At 34.9% G+C, this 12,425-nt stretch overlaps 1 pseudogene; it reads left to right on the top strand.

The window, feature by feature from the left end:
• Positions 1 to 9,232: 9,232 nt before the first annotated feature.
• Positions 9,233 to 9,390, top strand: LOC112030959 (U6atac minor spliceosomal RNA; annotated as a pseudogene).
• The last annotated feature ends 3,035 nt before the right edge of the window (positions 9,391 to 12,425 follow it).

The raw sequence follows: 12,425 nt of genomic DNA, 5'->3' as shown, positions 1-12,425 counted from the left end.
TGGAAAGTATTTTGTTTTTACAAAAATGTCAAAAATTTCAAAAATAGTGTTGCCCTGTTTTGGCGACTCAGTCGCGGGTTGGTTTAGTCGCATGCCCTAGTTGCGAGCTCACTCCGAGATTTTTCGCCGCTCATTGGCGAGTCACTGTCCTAGTCGCAAAAAATACTTAGAAAATTTTTCAAAATTTGAGTTTTGGTGACTTCGCGGCTCAATGTGGCGATTTGTTCGTGGGTGGAAGGTCCAGTCACGGGGGATACTCAGAGATTTTCGCGGCTAACCTCACGACTCTCTTGCGGGTAGACCTTCTAGTTGCGAAAAACACTTAGAAGATTTTTCAAGAATCTTGGTTTCACAGTGTTCCGTGGCTTATCCTGGCGACTTTCTGGCGACTTGAACTAGTCGCGAAAAACGCATGTTTTGTGTCTTAAAGTCAGTTTTTAAAACATTTTCAGTTTTCCCTAGAACCTTTGTCACTGTTCATTGTCTTCCCTATTTTACTCTCTCAAACTCTCTATGCACTCAACCTCTAACCCCCATTTCTGCACTTTTTATACCTCAATCCTCTAGAAAAAGGTATGAGTTTTCTCTTTTTCGTCTCATATTCTGTGATTTGAGCACTATGTCTTGATTTTTGAGTTGCTATTGTGGTTTGAGATTTATCTTGTTCAAACATAGGTTTCTGATTTTCTAATTTTATTATGTATTTGTGATGGTTTTTATACTGATCTTCTCTATCTTATGTACCTATTATGTTTTTGGTTGTATACACAAACTCATTGTCATGCTTTGAACCTAAATTTCAAGTGTTTAGGGTTTTCTTCATCATCCATGGTAGAAACTGACACATTGCTAATAATGTTTGGTGTCTTGTTTGGTTTCTCTTGTTTGTGATAAACCATGTTACAGTGTCAAAATGTCTCCATTCAAGAGAACAGCTGTGAAAGGAGGTAGCAGCAAAAGGAAGGAGCCTATCATTGAAATTGATGATTTCTCTCCTAGACCAAGAAGGACTCGCTCACCATCTGGTGTGTTCGATCCTAACAAGTTCCGATCGTATGCTACTTTTCAGACTCATGAAAATTATTTTAGAAATGTTACACCATTAATTGAAAGGGTTGTTGATCAACATTCTCTTATTGACACTGACATCCCTCAATGGTTTGCTTACAAGGATTTGAATTATCTTCTCTCCGACCTTGATGATGCATATGAGAATTTTGTAAAAGAATTTTATGCCAATGCAGTTGTTGAAGAAGACGAACTTAAGTGCAGGGTTAAAGGAAAAAGTTTCTCGGTCTCCCCCACATACCTGGTAGAGATTCTTCACATCAACTGCCCAATTCTTGGAAACTCACCGGTTTATTATAATCTATATCCCGATGAGGACTTACTTCAGGAAGTTCTTGAAAAATATTTGGAATTTTCCTCAAATGGGAACTCAGTCAGTGTTTCATCTCCTCCTCCAAAATTGAGGGTGCTTACAATCATCATGTTTCACAACCTATACCCCCTATCCAGCACAGGGTATATGAACCTCAGGCGTGCACTATTCCTTCATGATCTGATCTCTGATGTAAAGATTGACATTTGTGCTCATATCTTTCATGTCCTTCGCAAAACTGTTCTAAGAATTGAGTCAAGGATATGCATTCCTTTTTGCTGTCTCATTTCAAGGATTTTGAAGCTTAAAGGGCTCCATCTCAAAAAATGAGTTTCCCTGCACAAAACCAAGTCCAATCAACATGCGCACATTCAACACTAGCATTGGTCATAGTAAAAAGGGAATCAAGACAGAATCTTCAGCGTCCCACAGTGGTTCGCGCTCTAGCTCATTCTCCGTCGACGAGAAGCTAGACTCTATTGTAGCATCTGTCCATGAGCTGAGTACAAAGATGTCTGGACATGTAACTATCTTGCACCATCACAACCTCTGGTATGATATGAAGTTCACTTCTCTCCAAACCCAACTAGATCAAATTCAACGAAAGCTAGAGGAAAATGAAGACTAGCTATTCCATGACAAAAAGGGGGAGATGATGTTATGGAAAAGCTTAAGAATGTAGAGCTCATTGATAAGGGGAGTTCAATGAAAATGGGAGATTTCAGCAAGCAGGCCATTGTTTATCTCTTTTGTAAAACTTTAGCATATTTCAGTATCCTTGTTATATTATTCAGTACTTTATGCCTTTAGTTTGTACCTGGTACCTTTATAGGTTTTTAAGGTTCTTAGTTTATGTCTGTACCTGTTGCTTTTGTATGCTTTTAAGGTTTTAAGTACTTGCTGCTAAATGTTATGCATTTTTCTTTAAGTACTCTCACTCTTGTGCCCTTGTAGGATTTTATTCCTAGATGCATATACTTCATGTACTGTGCATTGGTTGTGATCACTTGTATGTAGTGATTGCTTGCTTAGGTCTTACCATGGTCTATTGCTATATTCCATTTTGCTTGATCGCATTGTGCTTGCTCCATATGCATTACAAGTTTTCTGCAATGCACAAAGAAGCAGGGACTTGCGTTAAGTCTAGAGTTTGTTATAGGGTTTTGTCACGGAATAGCCAAAGGGGGAGATTGTAAGGTTGAATTTTATCAACCATCTTGTTGGCTTTATTTCGTGCCAATTTGCTTGTGATTTAGCACTTAATAATCCTGTATTTATGTGGGATTCATGTAAGGGTAGTGTGTGTGAGAGTGTGAAGAATTGCTCAACAATGTGCAAAGAAGCAGGGACTTGCAGTTAGGACTCGTGGCTGACTCACGACTTGCAAGCTGCCAACTGCAGCACACGTGAGAAGCATGTGGGGAGGTGAAGGGTCATGCCAGCTGTCGCACTACAGGACAAAAGTCGCAAGTTGACCAGACCTTTAACTCGCGACTTGAACTCATGACTTAGACTAATCGCGAGGCAAAGCCGTTAACTTGCCCTGTTTGGGAAAAACTGTCTCTTCGTATTCCAAACACACACCACTATATATAGACCCTTATACCCACGAAATGTAGAGAGCTTCCAGAGAGAATTTTGAGAGAGAAACCCTAGAGAGAAACAAGATTGCCTCATCCCCAATCTTCACTAAGAGACTCTTCAAATTCTTTTACTCTCTTTCTCTCCATTGATACATCTTTGAGAGGTTCTTGACCAAATTATGTTCTCACCACACCTACGTCTATGAGAAGGTATTTTAGTGCTAAGGAAAGCAGTTTGGAAGGAACCAATGGTTATTGGTTAATACCATGGGTTATAGCGAAATCCGGTAAGCTAGAGAAGAAAATGGTTCGGCGCAACCTCGTTGGAGCAGAAAGCTTGGAGGGCTTAGGTACCTAGGTAGATTAGGCTTGGAGGGTCTATTGCTGTTCATGTATCCCAACTACATTTTCTAGTAGATTATTGACCGCTTGGAGGACGGCGGAGAGATTTTACATTATGGGCAATATTATATTATATTATTCCTTTTGCAGCTAGCTGTCATATATCGTAAAAACAAAATGAAAACATGTAAAAGGAGTGCATAGATTAAAAAAAATACATACTCTTGTAGTTGTAGTTGGTCTTCCCCAGAGATGAGAAGATATGGAACAGCAAGAAAAGCAATAATGATAATTGGGCCACTGTATAGCAGCAAATAACTCCCTGAAAATGCACATTTGTAAGTCAAACTCTTTTGAATGCAACAACGAGGTTGAATTAAGAAGTAGCTACCTGTGTACCCAAATAGGCTTTCATTCGTTGCACCAATCCAGTCAGCATAGAGTTCACTCCCGAAGTCTGTAGGAATGACAAAAAAGAGAGCAATCCATGCAAGAAATACAATCCACATGGTAAATTTAAGAACCCATTTAGCCAATGATACAAAGTTGATGTTTTTCTTCTTGTTGTTGTTGTTGTTGGCATGAGCTACATTGGAATGGAGAAGAGGATGAGAAGTGCGTACAAGGTCATCGACGGCCATGACTATGAGAATGAGGAAAAGGAATCAACAGCTCGCAAGAAGCAGGGTAATGTTGTTATTAGAGATGATGGTGGCCATTTCATATGGAATTGTACAAATATATAGGCGAATTCAACTATAATTTTTTGGGTAAATTGCAAAGTACACCCATAATGTTTCAGGTTACTTAAATTTTACACCCTGAAATTTAAAAAATTAGATTTTACACTCAAAAGTTTACTTCCAATAGCAAAATCAGCCCCTCCATTAGTGGGTTGCTAACATGTCCGTCAAGTGTCACATTAGTTGATGAAGTATACTAGTTGATCCAATTAAGATATGACATAGGGATAAAATAAATCCACATCAGATAAATAACTTAAAAACTTTAAATAAATAAAATAAAAACTTTTTAAAAATAATAATTAAATAAAAACTTTTTTAAAAATAAAAAAAAATTAGGCTTGGAGGGTCTATTGCTGTTCATGTATCCCAACTACATTTTCTAGTGAATTATTGACCGCTTGGAGGGCGGCGGAGAGGATTTACATTATGGGCAATATTATATTATATTATTCCTTTTGCAGCTAGCTATCATATATCGTAAAACAAAATGAAAACATGTAAAAGGTGTGCATAGATTAAAAAAATACATACTCCTGTAGTTGTAGTTGGTCTTCCGCAGAGATGAGAAGATATGGAACAGCAAGAAAAGCAATAATGATAATTGGGCCACTGTATAGCAGTAAATAACTCCCTGAAAATGCACATTTGTAAGTCAAACTCTTTTGAATGCAACAACGAGGTTGAATTAAGAAGTAGCTACCTGTGTACCCAAATAGGCTTTCATTCGTTGCACCAATCCAGTCAGCATAGAGTTCACTCCCGAAGTCTGTAGGAATGAAAAAAAAGAGAGCAATCCATGCAAGGAATACAATCCGCATGGTAAATTTAAGAACCCATTTAGCCAATGATACAAAGTTGATGTTTTTCTTGTTGTTGTTGTTGTTGTTGGGATGAGCTACATTGGAATGGAGAAGAGGATGAGAAGTGTGTACAACATCATCGACGGCCATGACTATGAGAACGAGGAAAAGGAATCAGCAGCTCGCAAGAAGCAAGGTAATGTTGTTATTGGAGATGATGGTGGCCATTTTCATATGGAATTGTACAAATATATAGGCGAATTCAATTATAATTTTTTGGATAAATTGCAAAGTACACCCTTAATGTTTCAGGTTACTTAAATTTTACACCTTGAAATTTAAAAAATTAGATTTTACACTCAAAAGTTTACTTCCAATAGCAAAATCAGCCCCTCCATTAGTAGGTTGCTGACATGTCCGTTAAGTGTCACATTAGCTGATGAAGTATACTAGTTGATCCCATTAAAATATGACATAGGGATAAAATAAATCCACGTCAAATGAATAACTTAAAAACTTTAAATAAATAAAATAAAAACTTTTTAAAAATAATTAAATAAAAACTTTTTTTAAAATAAAATAATTAATTTCCTTAGCAACTATCATGCTGGGTTACTTATGAGAATTATTCACTTTCTTAATGTCTTCTTCCCTTCCATAAAACTTAAGCCTTTGTTGGTAGCTAGAGAAAATATTCATTGAAATTTTATGAACATCAAGTACTTCCCACACAGCAACAATCAAACTAACAAAATATCAATAAACCACAAACTGATGTGTTCATCAGAGATAAAGGGAGTGAGTAAAAAGGAGATTAAGCCAGCGGCGGATCTGAGCAGATCGAGTGTTGGTGGCCAAGGTTCATGCAGCCAAATCTCAGCCGCCGCCAACGACCACCGTGAGCCACAGAAGGATGGCTCTCTCTCTCTCTCTCTTTCTCTCTCTCTCTCTCTCTCTCTCTCTCTCGCAGGTTTCTCTCTCCTAAGCCTGATTTTCTCTCAAGCTCAGCCATGCCGGAACCTCACGAGTACAGCCACCATATATGGCAACACAAGTCAACGGGGTCCCACCATTGATGGCCGTCGATCTCTCTCTCTTTTTGTTTTATCATTTGGTTGATTTGGTGATTAGGTTATGAAAGCTTGAGAATTTCATTTGGGTTTGGGAAATGAAGGATTGTAGATCCGTAGGTTTTGATATGTGCCTTGTTGAAATTGTTTGTGTGTTTTAGAGTGGGTCTTTAATTTGAGTTGTAATTTTTTTAGTGTTTATTTGCATAGAAAATCTTGATTTCTTAAGAAACTTTTGAATGGCCAAAATATTGTATTTCAAGTATTTTGGTTGTTGGTTGGGCGTAAATGCACCTTTAGTCCCTACATTTTGGATTTTTTTCATTTTGATTTCTACACCAATTAATGCATGATATTTAAGTCTTTACCGTCACCCAACTAACAGAAAAAGTTCACGTGACTGACGGCACATTAAAATAATAATTAAAAAAATCTATTTTGGCATTAAAAAATGTCACATCAGCATTTAAATTAAAAAAATTAATTTATTAATTTTAACTAAATAAAAAAAATTACAAAAAAATAAATAAAAACAAAAAATCACATGAATTGAGATTAAGAGTGCCTTGAACAAGAACAATAAAAACACAAATCCAGATTTAAGAACATGAATTGACATTTTCTCTTCTTCTTCTTTTTCCCCTTAGAAAACAAACCCAAGATTAAGCAATAACACAAACACAAATCCAATAAGAACACAAACAAAAATGTAGACAAATCTAGCAAGAACACAAACACAAATCTAGCAAGAATACAAACACAAACTCATCAATCCATCTTCAGTAAAACCAGCAACAACCCAATTCGCTTACCTCTATCTACACAAACTCCTAGTACAAACAAGCTCAAATGAAAAAAAAAACCCAATAACAAAAGCCAAATCCCAGACACACGTGGCCAAATAAAACAAAACACTCTCTTCGATCTATACATAAGCCCATGGCCGAAGACTCGAAGCTCTACCTCTCACAACCACGAGCCGCCGAGACTTGATTGATGAGGACAACGACGAGACGGGGTGGCCGAGGAGTCATTTTGTGGTCGGGATGGTGTCGTTTGACGAGTGGCTGAGGAGGTGGATTATGTTGTTTTGGTGTTGGGGTTGGTGGTGTGAAATGTTGCTATTGGTTTCGAGGAGGCAGAAACGACGCCATTGGATCTGCTCCAAACCCCGATCTGCTCCTGATAAGAACATAAAAAAGGAAAGAAAAAAAAAAAACCATTCAGATCTGGGTTGGTGTTTGTGTACAATTGATTTTTGTGGAAGAATTTGTGTACAAATTTTGGAATATTTTGGGTTTCTATTCTTCTGTTCTTGGGATTGAATATTCTAGGTTTGGAATAGGACTTTGATCATTTGAATGTGAAATTTATGAGTTTATGGGGTTTATTAGTTTGTGGGGTTTATGAGTTTATGGTTTCTAATCTTATTGTTCTTGTTCAAGGCATCTGAGATCTCCATTCATATGATTTTTTTTTTTAATTCTGTTTGTAATTTTGTTTTATTTAGTTAAAATTAATAATTAATTTTTTTTAATTTAGATGCTGATGTGACATTTTTTAATGCCAAAATATATTTTTTAATTATTATTTTAATGTGTCGTCAACAAGTCAACTTTTTCTGTTTGTTGGTGACGTAAAGACTTAAATTTACACGTTAAGTTAGGATCATAAAAATAATGGAGACTAAAAGTGCATTTACGCATAATTATTGTGTTGGGTTTCTTAGGAAATTTTCTGTTTGGTTACCTAGAAAATGCTGGGATTTTTTTTTTTTTTTTTTTGTCTATTTGTTTATGGCTGGATTCATTTGGATTTTTGCATCACGTTGTCATTTTTCAGTGTTTCTTTGGAAAGAGATTCTTGATTTTCTTGGGGAAATTTTGAATAACTTGAAAATCAGAAATGCTATAAATATATATATATTTATATAGAATTATTTTATTTTAGTTAAAGACATTAAATAGTTAATAGCACATGACACTATTTAATTGGTCCAACTAGCAAATGTCACAATATGATGTGGCACTTAATGAACACATCAGCAACTACTAACGAAAGTAAATTTCAGGGTGTAAAATCCAATTTTTCAAACTTCGAAGCATAAAATCCAAGCAACTCCAAACATTAGGGGGTGTATTATGCAATTTACCTTAATTTTTAAGAATAGTAATATTTTCTCAGCAAAAAAAAAAAAAAAAAAGTATAAGCCCATTTAGTTGGAGATTTCTAGTATTATTGTTTAAAATTATGTGAAAACTGTGGTTTAAAAAGTGCTGTGGAAACATATATTTTCAATTATGTGAAAACTGTGATTTAAAAAGTGTTGTAGAAACACGTGTTTTCAGTATTCATAAAGTAAAAAATGTGTCTGGTACCGTGTTTCAGTGTGTGAAAAAACATAATTGTATATTAGGTATGTGTGTGTGTTTTTTTTTTTTAAAAGCTAACAAGTGGGCCCATGGTTAGAGAGAGAAGTCAGTTTTTATTTTGTCTAATTGAGTGGGCCTCATGGTTTTCAACGTATTTACAAAAGTACTATTGAACAATGTTATTTGAAAACTGAAAATTAGTTAGAAGAGTTTTCTAAATTCAGTGTTTAAACACCTTAAAATGAGTAATATTACTCAAACACTTTAATAAAAAACACTTTTACCAAACATTTTTTTTTTTAAATCCACTATTTTTAATGTTTATACACTAAAAATTGTTGATTAAACATCCAATATATATTTGTTTCGCCTTTTGTGTGTACTTCTGCGCATTAACAATTTCTCTAGAAGAAAGTTTTTTTTAGTTGCCAACAAGAATTCGTTGTCAACAAAAGGTCTTAATATTAGTTGTCAACAAAAGGTCTTACCAGCACTCTTTTTGCACAGTTTCACAGGCTGCATAGCCCACGTAAAATTATATTTCCACCCATTTTTCAAAGGAAGTACCAAAATGAAAAGACCAAAAAATCCTTAAGTTTATGTAACTTATAAATGCTTTAAAGGGTAAAAAAGTGACTTCATAACCTATAGCACCACACACTTTTATTGGTATTGACCAAGCAACAAAACAGAAGACTCTACAAAACTTATCAAAAAAGAAAAAGAAAAAGACTACTAAACCACCATCCAAATTAATGCAAAACAAAACCACTTAAACTCTTTTTTTTTTCTTAATATATATAGTACACATAAAATAAGACACAGGTCAAAATAATAAGTAGGGACAAAATAAACATTAGCTTCCCACCAAAAATAAAAATAAATAAATATTAGTTCAACGCCTTCTTGTGTTGTAGTGTTTTTCAAGCCCACTAAGAGTGTTCGTAAAAAGGAGAGATAGTTGGCATCTCCCCTGACAGGGACGGGAACTGCTTGAGTAAACCATAAACCAGTTGCCCCGACTTTGACGTAAGAAAAGTCCAAAAGCATTAGTGGTCTAGGACTATGTTTCAATAATACTAATCCAGTATTTTCTTTAGCGTTTCTTAACCAATAAAGCATATCTTTGGGCCTGAAAAACACTACAACACAAGAAGGCGTTGAACTAATGTTTTTTTTTTTTTTTTTTTTTTTTTTTTTTTATGATACTAACTTAGCTGAAGGGAAGTACAGGCTGACGGTTTAAAGGCTGACGGGTTAAAGGCTGACGGGTCTATGAAGACCATAACTTGTTCATCACGCATGGGTTTTAGAGAAATTGCTTGCATTCCACGCCCAGTATCAGAGGCCTATAAGGAAAGGATTCCGCAATCTACGCGCATAAGGATTCCTATAAGGAAAAGACTTCTACTCCAAGGAAGAAAGGTCCACCCTTTACTACTATAAAAACCCCAATACCCTCATAAGTCGAGGTACGCATAGTCAACCCCTCTCTAGCACTCTAGAGTTGAAAGAAGTTCTAACTTGACCTTCGGAGGGTATTTGGCCGGCACCACACCGGTGCTCTCTGTTAGGTTTTTTCTTCTTTTTTGTTGTGTAGGTGTCGTTCTTGGGCATACAAGTATCGCGCAACTCACTGGTGAGATTTTCGTCATCATCAATTTTGTCCCTACTTATTATTATTATTATTATTATTTTATGTGAATGTCCCTACTTATGAATGTTACGTATGCCATGGCAGTTAATAACAGTGATGGTGTCGGTGTGACTCTTTTCAACTACCAGAATAGTCTCAATATTTAAATGTTGAATTGAGTAAACCATAAACTAGTTGCCACGCCTATATTCCAGTACTGAAACATAGTACTTAAAAAAAAAAAGGTACTGAAACATAGTACTGAAACACTAGTATCCCCAGTTCAGTACTGAAACCAGCTCAGTACTGAAACACTAGTCACCCCACTAGGGAAACTGGTGTTTCAGTACAGAAACATAGGCGTGGCAACTAGTTTATGGTTTACTCAATTCAACATCGACTAGTGTTTCAGTACTGAAACATAGGCGTGGCAACTAGTTTATGGTTTACTCAATTCAACATCGACTAGTGTTTCAGTACTATGTTTCAGTACTGAAACTCAATTCAACATCGACTAGTGTTTCAGTACTGAAACATAGGCGTGGCAACTAGTTTATGGTTTACTCAATTCAACATCGACTAGTGTTTTCTTTTTGAAATGTTTTTTTTTTTTTGTTGAAATGATCGACTAGTGTTTTCAGTGCTGAGTTTATGGTTTACTCAATTTAACATTTAAATATCGTGCCCGTTCTGGTAGTTGAAAACAGTCACACACCGACACCATTACTCAATTCAACATTTAACGGCCCATTTGGTATATGTGTTTAAAAACTGAAAATTGTTATTTAAATTTTTTTGTGAAAATACGTGTGGGTGAAAAAGTGAGTTAAAATACGTAAAATATTGTTTGAAAACTGAAAATTGTTGTTTAGAATTACTTACCAAACACCCTCTAAATATCGTGCCCGTTCTGGTAGTTGAAAACAGTCACACACCGACACCATTACTGTTATTAACTGCCATGGCATATGTAACATTAATTTTGCATTACTGTTGTTAGCAGCACATAGTACACGTGACATTAATTATTTTAAAAAAATTGTATCATTCATAATATTTTTATAATAAATTTTAAATAATAAATTATTATTAATTTTAATTTAAACTTTATTTTACTTATAAGTAACCGTTAATAATAATTTATTACTTAAGATTTATTGTGAAAGTCAATGTTATGAATACCATTCCAAACCCCATTTTAGTTTGTTTAGTGAAATGAAATATTTCGATATCAGTCTATTTCGACATATCGTTTCAAAGTATTTCGGAATTTCTAAAAAAAATTAAAAATAATATATATTTATATTTTCTTATACAACATAAAATTATTGATCTAAATATGTAAACCTCAAATAATACAAATCATTTAGTTATTACATAACAATTACTGTTTTAGAATATTAGAACATAAATATGTAATTAAATAATGAAAAACAACAATAAAAAACAGTACAATAAGAGTGTGTGTGTGTGTGTGTGTGTGTAGGTAGGATTGAGATCCTGTGCAATACCTCCCAACCATTTATTTAATCTAATGCATAGAAAATTGACACCTAATAAGGATAGGTTAGCAATCCGCGTCACACCCACCTTCTGCCTTTTCTTTGCTCTTTTCTCTTTGCCTTTTAGCTACCCAACCAAAAAAAAAAAAAAAAAACTCTCACACCATTGTTGTGTGGTGTTGTCTTTGACATCAGTCCTGAAATTTATATTTGCTTGGTCATGCACTCATGATGTATGCTAAAAAATCATTATAAAATTTTTCTCTTTTTTTTTCTAATTTTTTTTAGGTATCTGCTCCTTTTCTAAATTTGGATTGACCATGCGGATGGGTATTTTGCTTGTGGATGGTATATTTTGTTTCTTGAAATTCATTTTAAAGATATAAACAGTGGCTCTTTCGGTTTCTTGTGGAAAATATTTGCATTTTTGGTTGCTTGAATTGTTACCACGCCTAGCAAGTTTAGCCCAAATTTTTAAGTTTATATGTTAAGGCCTTCCAAAATATTCTGGTGATGCTATTTTGGTTCTAAAGAATGTTTGAAATTTTGGTGATGTTATTTTTCATTTAATAAAAAAAATTGAATTAAAAAAGAAGTTAATGTGTGTCAGGAAGAATAGTCTTGTCACTAAGTGGTCTTGTCTTTTTTTTTTTTTTTTTTTTTGAGAAACCCCTATCATTGGGGAATGTTATTGACTAATAAATCGAAGATCAAAACTGTAAACATCATTCGTGTCTGGCGGAACAGACTCCATCCAAACATCCAATGGATTTGAAATAGCTCGTCTAGCTAGTCTATGAGCCACACAATTACCTTGCCTCTTAATATGTTGGAAAGATACATGACTAAAAAAAGAGCAAAGAAAAGAAATGTCTTGCACGATATGCCCAAACGCAGATTGAATCATATTGCCATCCTTGATTGAATTAATAATTACTTCGGAATCCCCCTCCACTACCAATCTTTGAAAACCCAACTCCATTGCAAACCAAA

Source organism: Quercus suber, unplaced genomic scaffold (genome assembly GCF_002906115.3).
Source record: "Quercus suber isolate HL8 unplaced genomic scaffold, Cork oak 2.0 scaffold_368, whole genome shotgun sequence".
In the NCBI taxonomy this organism is placed as follows: domain Eukaryota; kingdom Viridiplantae; phylum Streptophyta; class Magnoliopsida; order Fagales; family Fagaceae; genus Quercus; species Quercus suber.
Note: the sequence above shows the minus strand (reverse complement) of the source record. Positions and strands in the feature narration are given on the sequence as shown.